General features: G+C 48.7%; 1 protein-coding gene across 4 annotated transcripts in view; it reads left to right on the forward strand.

The window, feature by feature from the left end:
* The window catches only part of DIP2A (DIP2 acetate--CoA ligase A), a 964,533-nt gene that overhangs the window by 946,089 nt on the left and 6,498 nt on the right, over window positions 1-11,946 (forward strand). The window lies entirely within an intron of this gene.

An 11,946-nucleotide genomic window follows, 5' to 3' on the forward strand; every position in this document is an offset into this window, starting at 1 on the left:
TGATTACTTCGTTTGAGGAATGGGGCTCACCCTGTCCCAGAATTCCTAATTTCACCACATACAGGGTTGTGGAATTCCTAACTTTGTGTTCACTTAAAGCAGTTCACCCTAGAGGTGTTTCCAGCCTGACAGTGCAACACGCCTCTTGCATAGCTAATTTTCCCACCTGTCCTGGTGCCAGATGGGCCGAGAGCTGCGGGTGGCATTTCCCCTGTCTGGGGAAGCCTGGGTCGCATATCAAAGGCGGTGTGCTCTTTGAAGCTCACTGCCTTGACATGCAAATTTACGAGCCCTCCTGTATGGATGAGGTGAAAACACCTCCTGCCAGAGAAGGCATTGTTCTAGACCTCCTGAGAGTGTTGGCTCTCATCCCTGGGGGTCAGAAACGCATCTCTGGTGACAGGCTGGACAGAACCTGACCACCAGCACACTAGCGGACTAGTAGGATACAGGGGGTACCTCTAAGGTACCCTCTGGGTGCATGTATTTAAAAAGTCCAACAGTGGAATTAGTATGGGCTTATTAATATGAGGTGTTTGATACCAAACACCATCTGTTTGACTGAAGCCATTTTGTAACTGGGTAACTTTTTTTTTTTAACCAGTGCCCGGTATGTACCTTAAGATGGCTTCCCTGTTCACTTGGACTGTCAGTCCAAGTGACATGGGCATATCTGCTCTTGCAAATATATGCTTACATGTAATATAATGCACACTGCCATAAGGCTGTTAGGCCTGCTGTAGGGGTGACTTACAAATATTACGTGTAGTGTTATGGGATATGGCACACTAGTGTGTTCCATGTCGTGTTTTCATTTTTTAGAGCACCTTGTCACACAGCCTGCAGTGGCAGTCTGTTTGAGTTTGGTGCTGTGTCCCTTAGACCATTCTACGTCACCATAAGACCATCAAATCTAATCATTCTTTTGTTGTAAAATATGAGAATAGGCTGAGTTGTATTTTTCAGAATTTCTGTCTATGGTGCTTTCCTTATTATTGTTTTTCCCCATTTATTTGTATCCAAAGAATTAATTTGTGACATTACAGTTGTACATATAGTTGTGAGTGTGTGTTGTGTGTGAGAGAATGAGTGATGATTGGAAATGTTGATCAACTTGGTATGTTAGGATGTTTTTTCACTTAACTTGTTTGTAATCATTGTGATATCAACGTTTGTTTTAAGAAAATGTCATTTTTATAAATAGTGGTCCTTGTATTGTTTGTGTTCGAAATTGTTGAATTTTTTGGTAAACTTTGAACCAACTTATTCGTTTCGAAAATCAATTACAGAAATAAAAAAGATTGAATTCATGTGCCACTACCCCGCACTCAGTTTAATTCTTTGCGCGTAGGTAATTTCTTTCAAATTGCAAACTGGCTTTCTGGTTGTTTAATTGTGTCCCTTAGAGTGGCACACAATATGCTGCAGCTCTTAAGGAACCTCTTTAGTACCTATGCCCTAGGTACCAGAGGTACCACTTACTAGGGACTTACAATGGTGCTAAAGGACTGGTCACTTGAGGATCAAGTGACCAGTTGTCTTGTTCAGGGTAAAAAGCACAGGCATTGGGGACCAGGTTTGCAGGAACACAGTGCTCTTCAGTCAAAGTTTCATCAAACACTAGGCAAACCGGTGTGGGACTACTGCAACAAAAAAAACAGTTTCCTACAAATAGTGTTTACAAAACGTCTGCCTGTAGTATCTGCGCACTTGCGGCACATTTACATTCATGTGTTTCCATATTTGGTATGATTGGCTGGGAGAGGGAACACGTCAGAAGCACTCTCTTTTTCACGGCCGGCAATATGCTCAACTTCTAGACAAAGTAACCTTCAGAATAAATGCTAAGAAAATCACACCGGAGTTCACAGCAGACAAGCTTTTCTAGGAGCCACACTCAATGCATTTACAGGGAAGGCTTATCCAGCCAACTAGAGGGTGATGTCATTTCAAAGGCTTCCTTCGCTTTACCAGCTAGTAAGTCCTCTGACAATGAGAATGAAACTGTTGAGAATAATCGTATCCTGTATTGTCCTAGTCCTCAATGCAATATTACTTGGGCATACTTTGCAGGAATGCCTCACCAGACAATGGTCTCAGATGACAGGGAGGTGGGAAAAACTAGTGTTGATGGAGCACACTGCAATGGTGAAACAAAAATAATTTATTACAGGGCAAATCTTTTCTTGACCCACAGCCGCAGGTGACCAAAAACAGACTACTCAGTAAATAATTGGGGAGCTTACTAAGGCAACATAACTGTACAAAGTTGGTGATCACCGCAGGAGAAAGCCCTTCATATTAGTGTATTGTAACTAATGGCATTATAATTGGCCCATCAAGCTTTTCTTCCCACACTTCAAAACAATGAAGTGTGGGAAGAACACTCATTTGAACAGACAACATGACCACTCTTTTCTATATACAGAAACATGCACGGGTATAAATACTCTGCACATCTGTGAAAGTTTTCACAAAAGACTTGGCATTGGGCAATCATTCATCAAGTCATCAACAGGCAGAACATCTGCTGGGGTTGGACAACTATTTTGCTGATCTCCTGAGCAAAATGCACTACGGAATTCACAAATGGGAAACCAACTGAAACATACGCTCAGCAGTGGAGAACCCCAGCAGAGTGCTTGTCCGCATCCCACAAAAATTCAAAACTTCCCCTCCCATCTCTGTGCCTGCTGGCTAAGTTGGTCTTGGATATTTGCTTATGCTATTTCCCCACTACCATGGATTGCTTATGTAGTATGGAAAATGAGACACCGTAATACTGCAAATATCCATTTTTACTACGTGCCACATCAACCTTTTTACAGTTTTAGATGACCATTCATGCACAGAAAAAGCCACCCCTTCCTCCGCATTTGATCAACATGAAGGGAAGCTATTACATTACATCTCAAGGCTCTGAACCATGTAGTCTGGCACCTGGGGTCTTAGAATTTTGACCTTTGTCTCTTTGAGTAGTGTATGAATATTGTAACGGAGACCAGGAAATCTACCAGAAACCTATATTCAATGCTGCAAAATAGAAACTCTCTGTCATTTACTTTCATATTGATCCATTGACTGCAACACTATAGCACACTGTCGCACTTGCAAAAAGTAGGCTTAGCCTACAGATCAGTACAGGCTCCCTTATCGGTAGTTGCCCCAGATCTTGAAAATCTTTTTTTATTTTTTATTCTAGTCTTCATACCATGCAATGCCTTAAGTGTCCTTCCTCCTAGACTTGTACATTCTTTATAGGGAGCTACATATTGTCAACACTAGACTCAAGGGTGAAATCTTTGAGCCACTACATTCCTCTTCATTACAGTTTCTGTATTTAAAGGTAGCATATTCCTATGGCTTGTACCTCATTCCAAGGCATTATCAGCTGACAAACCTTTCATACAGATACACAAGTACAGGGTAGTGCTGTTCATTCACCCTCATTTTATACCAAAGGTTGTGTTGCCATTTCGCTTGAACCAGTCCATTGTTTTGCCTTCCTTTTTTCCAAGAGCCACAATCAATAGTGGAAAAACTTTGCACAAATTAAATATGCGGAAGGCAATCTTGCACTATTAGAACCATACTTTGTCCATTAGAAAAACCAAAAGAGTTGGTAGCTTTTGCACAGACACACCTTGGCAACTCAATCTCAAGTGCAGGGTTAGTTATATGGGGCCAGATGTAGGTAATTTTTATTTTCCGACCTCTTAAATACCGAGTCATACCGACTCGGTATTTCAGAGGTCGGAAAATAAAAATACCGAGATGTAGGTAATTGCAGATGTGCAATTACCGAATCGGAAACAGTCGGTAATTTCCGATGCGGTAAATACCGACCAGTTGATGCCCATGCATTCCTATGGGCTTTGAAGCCCATAGGAATGAACGGGCATTTACCGGTCGGTATTTACCACATCGGTAAATACCGATAGCCACAAGGGAGCAGGGGGTGTCACTTTGACACCCTCTGGCACCCCCAAAAGAGGCTCGGGTGCCATGTGGCAGGCATACCTGCCCTAAGGGCAGGTCTGCCTGTCATATGGCATAGGTGTGCATGCACACATGTGCATGCACACCTGAAACGGTATTTTACCATCAAGTATTATTTGATGGTAAAATACCGATTTTGTACTGCTTGTGGGACTCAGAAGAGTCCCACCTACATACCAATTTACCGGTATCCATAATGTTACCGACTCGGTATTTTACATACTCGGTAAATTTACCTATCGGTAAATTTACCGAGTCTGTAAATTACAGGGACCTACATGTCAAATTGCTTTTACCGGGTGGTAACGGCCGAATTCGGCCGTTACCACCCGGTAAAAGCCTACCTACATCTGGCCCTAAATGCTTTCAGCTTTACTATCCAGAAGGAAAACGGACACTAAAGATCATACCCTGCGCGCATCCCATTCATTAAAAAAAGGCACTGCAATGGCGCTTTTAGGTAATGTACCTCTAACAAATATTTGTAAGACTGCTGCATGGAGTTCCATCTAAATAATTACTAAACACTACTGTGTGGACATTCATACCGTTCTGAAGCACCAGTCAACAGAATAGTGCTTAAAACATTGTTTCACGTCTACCACCGCTGCTCGCAAGACATCATTTTAGGGGTTTGGGTACTGCATTTTAGCATATACACAGCATATGATCTCCAGCTGCACATGCTGCAAATGGAAAACATTACCTACCTGTAAACATTTGCATCTGAAAGAAACAGGTTAGTGTTAGGTTCCTTACCTTAGAATATCCCCAGGCGGCAGACTGGATCCGGAAAGTTTTGCTTAGCAGTACCCCTGCACATCAGTAGGCGTCGTCTGCGGCTCTGCGTCCGTCGTCGTGATCGCCGGGATGATGTCGTCGGAGCACTTAGACACCGCCCTCATGCGCTGACGTCAGTTCTTCTTTTTTCCCCGCCAGCAAGCGCAGATCCGGGAAGAGCAGTACTCTTAGTCATTTTTTTGACTAACTTCTTGATCTATTTTGGATCACTTTTCGAGTCGTTCCTCGACTCGCGGTGCTAGTAGGGATGCCCGGGTTCAAACCCTGCGACAATTGTCACCGATTGATGTCGGTGACCGACCCCCACTGTCTGTGCCGTTACTGTCTCGGGGCCGTCCACAATGACAAGTCGTGTCCCGACTGCCGGGCCTTGACCTCAAAGGCTAGGCGGGAGCGGTCCCGTAAGCGTCTTGAGCTCCGGCAGTCGGCCCGCGCCGCTCGAGGTCCTTGTCCAGGAGGTCGAGGGACCAGTCGCGGGGCCGCAGTCATCACCGCTTGATGAGTCAACACCACTGGTCGGGCTCCCAAGTCCTCAGGTAAGTCAAGGCACTCCAAAAAGAAGTCGAAGAAGTGATATCGCTCTTCCGACTGACCCCCCCCCCCCCCCCCCCGACGCTCGCTCGACACAGCCGGGGGTTTGGGCGACACCGCCCACACGGCTCCACCAGAGGCGCCGCGTCCAGCTCCATACCCGCCGGTCCCTGGGTTGCACGCGACTCCGGAGGAGATTAGTGCCTTCCTCACGGCCATGAGGTCGCAGGTCCCTCCGTCTGAACCCGCCGAGACGCCTTCAGCCCCGCGGGTCCATCTGTGAGCCCTAGCGGGCCGGCGGCTCCGGCCCCTTCGGGTGCTTCGGCCCCGGCGCAGTTGACGACTCCAGTCCCGACGCCGCAGGGCTCCTCAGGATCCAGGCCTGGGTCCGCGACGACGCTGATCGACCTTACGACCCCTCCGCTGGCACAGTCACCTAGGGTGTCTCCCGCGACGCCGTCCCTGGACGACGTCATTCCGGGTTCCACCCCCAGTCCAGATCCGGCGTCTGACCCGGCTCCATAATTTTTTCCTGACTATCAGGAGATGGATGACGAGGAGAACTGGGAGGGGTCTGAGGACCCTCTGGCACTGTAGTGCCAGTTCAGCCAGGACTGGGCAGACGAGCTGGGAGAGGGCAGTGGTCTGGACACTTCGCCGACCCTGGATTTGTCTCCCCTCCTACCGTGGCTACGGAGGAGGGGGCTGCTTACAGCATGGTGTTGACTAGGGCAGCCAAGACCTTGGCTCTTGAGCTCCCTGTCGCGGCTGTGAGGACTAACCTCCTCACTGAGGTGCTCAAACCGCATGCAAGCTCCTTGGAGCCTCTCCTGCCGTTTAACAAAGCCCTCACTGACGTTCTGGTGGGCATCTGGTCCAAGCCCTCTACGGGCCTTCCCGTAGATCGGAACGTGGCCGATGCCACCACCTGGTTCCGGGCGACCCCAGCTGCCTGTCCGTTCACCCCACCCCTGAGAGCCTGGTGATCCAGGCCTCTACCTCCCAGACCGCATTCCAGGATCGGTAATCCAAAAGGTACGATCAGTTTGAGAAGAAACTGTTCCCCTCCCTAAGTTTGGGGTTGCGGTCTGTCAACACTGCCTGCCTTTTGGGCCGTTACACCCACTCTCTGTGGGATACAGTTGCGGAAGTGTTGCCGTAGTGCCCGGTGGAGGTCCAGGCACAGCTTACCCAAGCCCTAGTAGAGGGACGGGATGCAGCACGCTATTCAATACGATGTGGACTTGATACCACGGAATCTTTGGGTAGGGCGATTGCGGCGACCGTGGCGGTTCGCCGCCACGCCTGGCTGAGGTCCGCAAACTTTTCGGGGGATGTCCAAGCCACCCTTCTGGACATGCCCTTGGATGGCCTACGGGCTGCGGCCAAGTCCTTGGACCTCGGCCAACGCCTGCAAACTTCTGCCTTTGACCCCTTTCGTGGCCAAGAAAGGGGCGCCCCCACATGTCCAGCTAGCCACAGGCCACAGAACCTACCTCAGTGCGGTCGCAGACGTGGTAACTGCTGTGGCGGTGCCAGGGGACAACGGCAAGGTCAGTCCAATCCGCCCACAACATCTGCCTCAAAGTCCTCCTAGTCAGAGCTTTCAGGCCCATTCGACGCCAGTGGGGGGCAGGGTTCGCCATCACCTCCTCCACTGGCGTACCATCACATCGGACAGGTGGGTGCTGCAAATCATCCGAAGGGGCAACTCCCTCCCTTTCGAGGCGACCTCCAGCCAGTAATTAATCTTACTTACAGACGCACTGCAAGTGGAGGATTCGCTTCATTTATCCAGCCTGTTGAAGTTATGGAGCCCTATTTCGCTGGCCTCCACGAGGGTTTTTGATGTAGCCATTCTGCAACATTATCGGTTCTTGCGCAGTAGTGCACGAGGACTTCGGCCACGTTAGGAACTGACTGGAGTATTGGCGCTCCTCCTCCATATTCAGGAATCCATCCCAGTTATGTGTTACTGCTTTATTGATTTCAAGGATCAGGTCACCTTTTGAATCCTAAGATTCCTGTGCCGAGCAAAATTTACCAGCATTGTGCTACCTAACGAACCGTGCATCTTTGACAGTTAGCTAAGTATGCGAAGATATAATCATGCCTAATAAAAACGAAGACTGAGCCCCCCTTGTGTCATTTTACTTGGTTGATTGATTTCCAAATATCAAGGAAAGTTTTGCCAACAAGAAATTATAGTTTTCTGCGCCCTGACGAAGGAACTGTGGACACGGATCCTATTCCGAAACGCGAGTCGGCGCCTCTTTTTGTTGTAATGTTGTGTGTGTATATATATATATTTTTTGTAATATTATCACTGTGATGTTCTGTCTAATTTGTTGCACTGTGGTTTAGTGAGGTTTGGTATGATTGATGAATGTGAGGATGTGTGGTGTTATTAGATGATTGAATTTATGATAGTTTGTTCTTGGGGGACTTTGTAAAAATATGTAAATTAAGAAATTGTATATATTAAATGTATATTTGGATGACGCTATTTTGTTATGATTACATTTTTTATGTTTAAAAATAAATAAAAAAGCATAATATTTTTCAAATAACTTTGTGTTGTGGGACAGTGTTGATGTATATTTAATGAAGGATATACTACCTATATATTATTGTGTTACCTAGGAGAGGTTTGTTCTTGGCCTGACCCCTCCAGCAATGCCACCGCAGTACCACCGTTTATCGGGGGATCACTTGCAACTTCTGCAGGAGGAAGTTACGGCCCTCTTCGCCAAGGGGGCCATCGAGCGCGATCCGGGGCCAGAAGTAGGACGTGGTTGTTATTCCCACTACTTTCTGGTACTCAAGAAGGGCAAAGGAGGCCAACGCCCTATCTTGGACCTACGGAGTGTCAACGGCTTCCTCCGGAAGGAAAAGTTCAAGATGCTGACTTTGGCTCAGGTCCTAGCTGCCCTGGACCCAGAAGACTGGATGGTAGCCTTGGATTTGCAGGACGCGTATTTCCACATCCCCGTCCTGCCGGCCCACCTGCGTTACCTACGGTTCATGGTAGGCCACGAGCACTTTCAGTTTACCGTGCTCCCCTTCGGCCTTACCATCGCCCCACGGTGTTCACAAAAGTGATGGCGGTGGTTGCAGCTCATCTGCGCAGGTTAGGGGTTTCAGTCTTCCCCTATCTCGACGATTGGTTGTTGAAGGCGGGCTCGCCCCAGATAGTAGTCTCCCACCTCCAAACTACGGCCGACCTCCTGCATTCGCTGGGGTTCTCCATAAACGTGCCGAAGTCACACCTGTGCCCCTCTCAGAAGCTCCTTTTCATCGAAGCGGTTCTGGACTCTGCGCAGTTTCGGGTTTATCCACCCGAACAGCGGGTTCGGGATATTCAGGCTTTGATTCCGATCTTTCAGCCTTTATCCCGGGTCTCGGTTAGGTTGATGCTGCGGCTCCTGGGGCTGATGGCCTCCTGCATCCTTCTGGTGCATCACGCCAGGTGGCGGATGCGGGCTCTGCAGTGGGACCTGAAGTTTCAGTGGGCACAGCATCAGGGCAACCTGTCCGACCACGTCCTGATCTCGTAGGGCACTGCGAGACAGTTGCAGTGGTGGCTCACGGACCGCGATTGGGTCAGCGGCAGATCTCTCTCCCTTCCCCAGCCGGAGCACGTAGTAGTGACAGATGCGTCCCTCCTGGATGGGGAGGCCACATGGGGGAGAGGGAGATCAGAGGCCTCTGGTCTCCGGCGGAGTCCGGGCTCCACATCAACCTTCTGGAGCTACGGTCGATCCGGCTTGCACTGAAAGCATTTCTTCCCTCTGTCTGGGGAAGTGTAGTGCAGGTGTTCACGGACAACACCACCACCATGTGGTACTGCAACAAACAGGGCGGGGTGGGGTCATGGGCCCTTTTTCAGGTGACTCTGCGCCTCTGGTAATGGCTGGAACACCAGGGCGTCACCCTGGTGGTTCAACACCTGGCAGGTTCCCTGAACGCCAGGATCATTAATGGCGTCTGAACTCTGACGTGGCGCGAAGCCTCTTTCAGAAGTGGGGAGAGCCTCCGAAGAGAACGTGCCATGTCATCAGTTCTGCGCGTTGGAATTTCCAAGGCGGCACTCTCTCAGAGATGCTTTTCGTTGCGAGTGGAGCTGTGGTCTGTTGTCCGCCTTTCCGCCTATACCACTTCTGCCCAGAGTGCTGAAGAAGATCAGGTGCGACCGGGCCCAAGTCATCCTTGCGGTTCCCGACTGGGCTCGAAGATACTGGTATCCCGAGCTACTTAGCATGTCAGTCGATCACCCGATTCATCTGCCTCTTCAGGAGGACCTTCTGTCGCAGCAGCAGGGGACGGTCCTCCACCCAAACCTGTCCAGCCTCCACCTCCATGCGTGGAGATTGAGCGACGGCAGTTGAGGCCATTTGACTTGCCTCCTGAAGTCTGTAAAGGGATTCTGGCAGCCAGGCGTCCCTCCACAAAATCGGTATACGCCTGCAGGTGGAACAAATGTGTGGCATGGTGCACAGCAAAGGCTGTGGATCCGCTTTCTGCACCCCTTTTCAGAGGTTGTCTTTCTTCTTTCTCTTGCCAAGCAGAGCTCTGCTCTGAGCACTATAAAGGACTACCTCTCTGTCATTTCAGCCTTCTTGAGGCTTCCTGATTAGCCTTCTCTTTTCAAGTCCCCTGTTGTAAATTGATTCTTGAAAGGCATCACGCACATGTTTCCTCCTGTTCCTTTCGTGATGCCTCAGTGGGACTTGAACCTTGTTCTAACCTGTTTGATGTGCGCTCCTTTCGAGCCACTTCACAATTGCTCTCTTCGTCTTCTGACTCTTAAGACTGCATTCCTGGTTGCATCACCTCTGCCAGGAGAGTGAGTGAGCTCCAGGCTCTATCTTCTAAACCTCCTTTCTGTCCATTCGGACATAGTTGTCTTGAAAACTGGTCCTTCTTTCCTGCCCAAGGTGGTTACAGCCTTTCATCTCGGGCAGTCCATCACCTTGTCCACCTTCTTTTCGCCTCTGCATCCCTTGAAAGAGGAAGAGAGTCTCCACCGCCTGGACTCAAAACGTACTCTTTCCTTTTATCTAGACCCCACACGACAGTTCCGGGTGGAAGACCAGCTCTTTGTTGGTTACGTGGCGCGAAGAAGGGACGGGCGGTGCACAAGCGGACCATCTCTCGGTGGGTCGTGTTGTGCACCAAGGTCTGTTACTCCTTGGCGAAAAAGGAGCCTCCTTGGGCTGAGGGCCCAATTCACTCGGGCCAATTCCACTCTGGCCACGGCGGCTACTACTGCCCTGTATCGGGGAGTCCGCTTGCAGGATATCTGTCAGGCAGCTAAGTGGGCTTCGCTGCACACTACTGCCTGGACAACCAAGTCCGGAGAGATGTCTTTCTCAGCCGTTCCGTTCTCCAGGACTTTCTGGTGTGATCTTGGTTCGCAAACCTACCACCGGGGTTGGTATTGCTGGGGTATCTATTCTAAGGTAAGGAATCTAACATTAACCTGTTTCTTTCAGATGCACAAGTTACTTACCTTCGGTAACGAGATATCTGTAAGAAACAGTAGTTAGTGTTAGACTCCTTACTGCCCCACCCATCCTCCCCGTTCTGCGAACCGATATCTATGGTTAAGGTATCTCCCTTTGAGGGCCCTAGTTTCATGGCACTGGTGTCGGTCTCTGGCATGGCTCTGCGTTTCTGTACAAGAACCGACGTCCGCGTGCGAGGGCGGCGTCTAAGTACTTCGACTAAGTCATCCCGGCGATCACGACGCCGACGACTGACCCGGAGCGGCAGATGACGCCTACCGACGCCCAGGGTTACTGCTACGCAAAACTTTCCGGATCCAGTCTGACGCCTGGGGATATTCTAAGGCAAGGAATCTAACACTAACTACTGTTTCTTACAGATATATCGTTACTGAAGGTAAGTAACTTGTGCTTCATAGCCTCTCATGCTGTAGATTAGCCTGCACCCTTCCCGAAACACCCCATATGCAAGCTTCCATAAAACATTTGAATGACAACATATTGTCCATACCTACAAATACTTCCAGGTCATGAAAATCTTACTTCTTTGCACTGCCACACTTTTACACTTTCCCTTATGAGAAAACATTATGTGAGATTAAGTTTCTGTCCTGGTGCATTTTGAGTTTCAGGCAGAGGTAGCACTAGTCGCCTCTAAACTAAAACTTCTTCAGCAAATGAGAACATAGTGTTAAGTTTCAAACCCAACAATAGATTGCAGAGTGTGCAAAGCATGTTAATCTACAGCACTACAGGCTGCAAACTGTTACCGGTAAGTAAGGAATTTTGTATTCCTTATGCGCTATTGCTACGTTATGTGTCCATAGTTGTCCTGACATTTCTCTAGCCTTAGTTTTGTCATTATTTTCCCATATTTAATGCAGTTTGTTCACTGTCCCCCTGTTATCATACCCTTTCACTCCTGTGTTTAGGTAACTTGTTATTTAGCATTTGGTTCTCTGTTGTCTTGCTCTTTCTCCTCACACTGTCCTGTTATTCTGCCATTTCTGCTCTTCTCCACTGTTAGTCTGCTTTTTTCCTTGTTCTTTGCTAATCTGCGTTACTCATGCGATACAAAGTTATTTTCACCACTATGATCTTGCATTTT

This window comes from Lissotriton vulgaris, chromosome 2_1, assembly GCF_964263255.1.
Source record: "Lissotriton vulgaris chromosome 2_1, aLisVul1.2, whole genome shotgun sequence".
In the NCBI taxonomy this organism is placed as follows: domain Eukaryota; kingdom Metazoa; phylum Chordata; class Amphibia; order Caudata; family Salamandridae; genus Lissotriton; species Lissotriton vulgaris.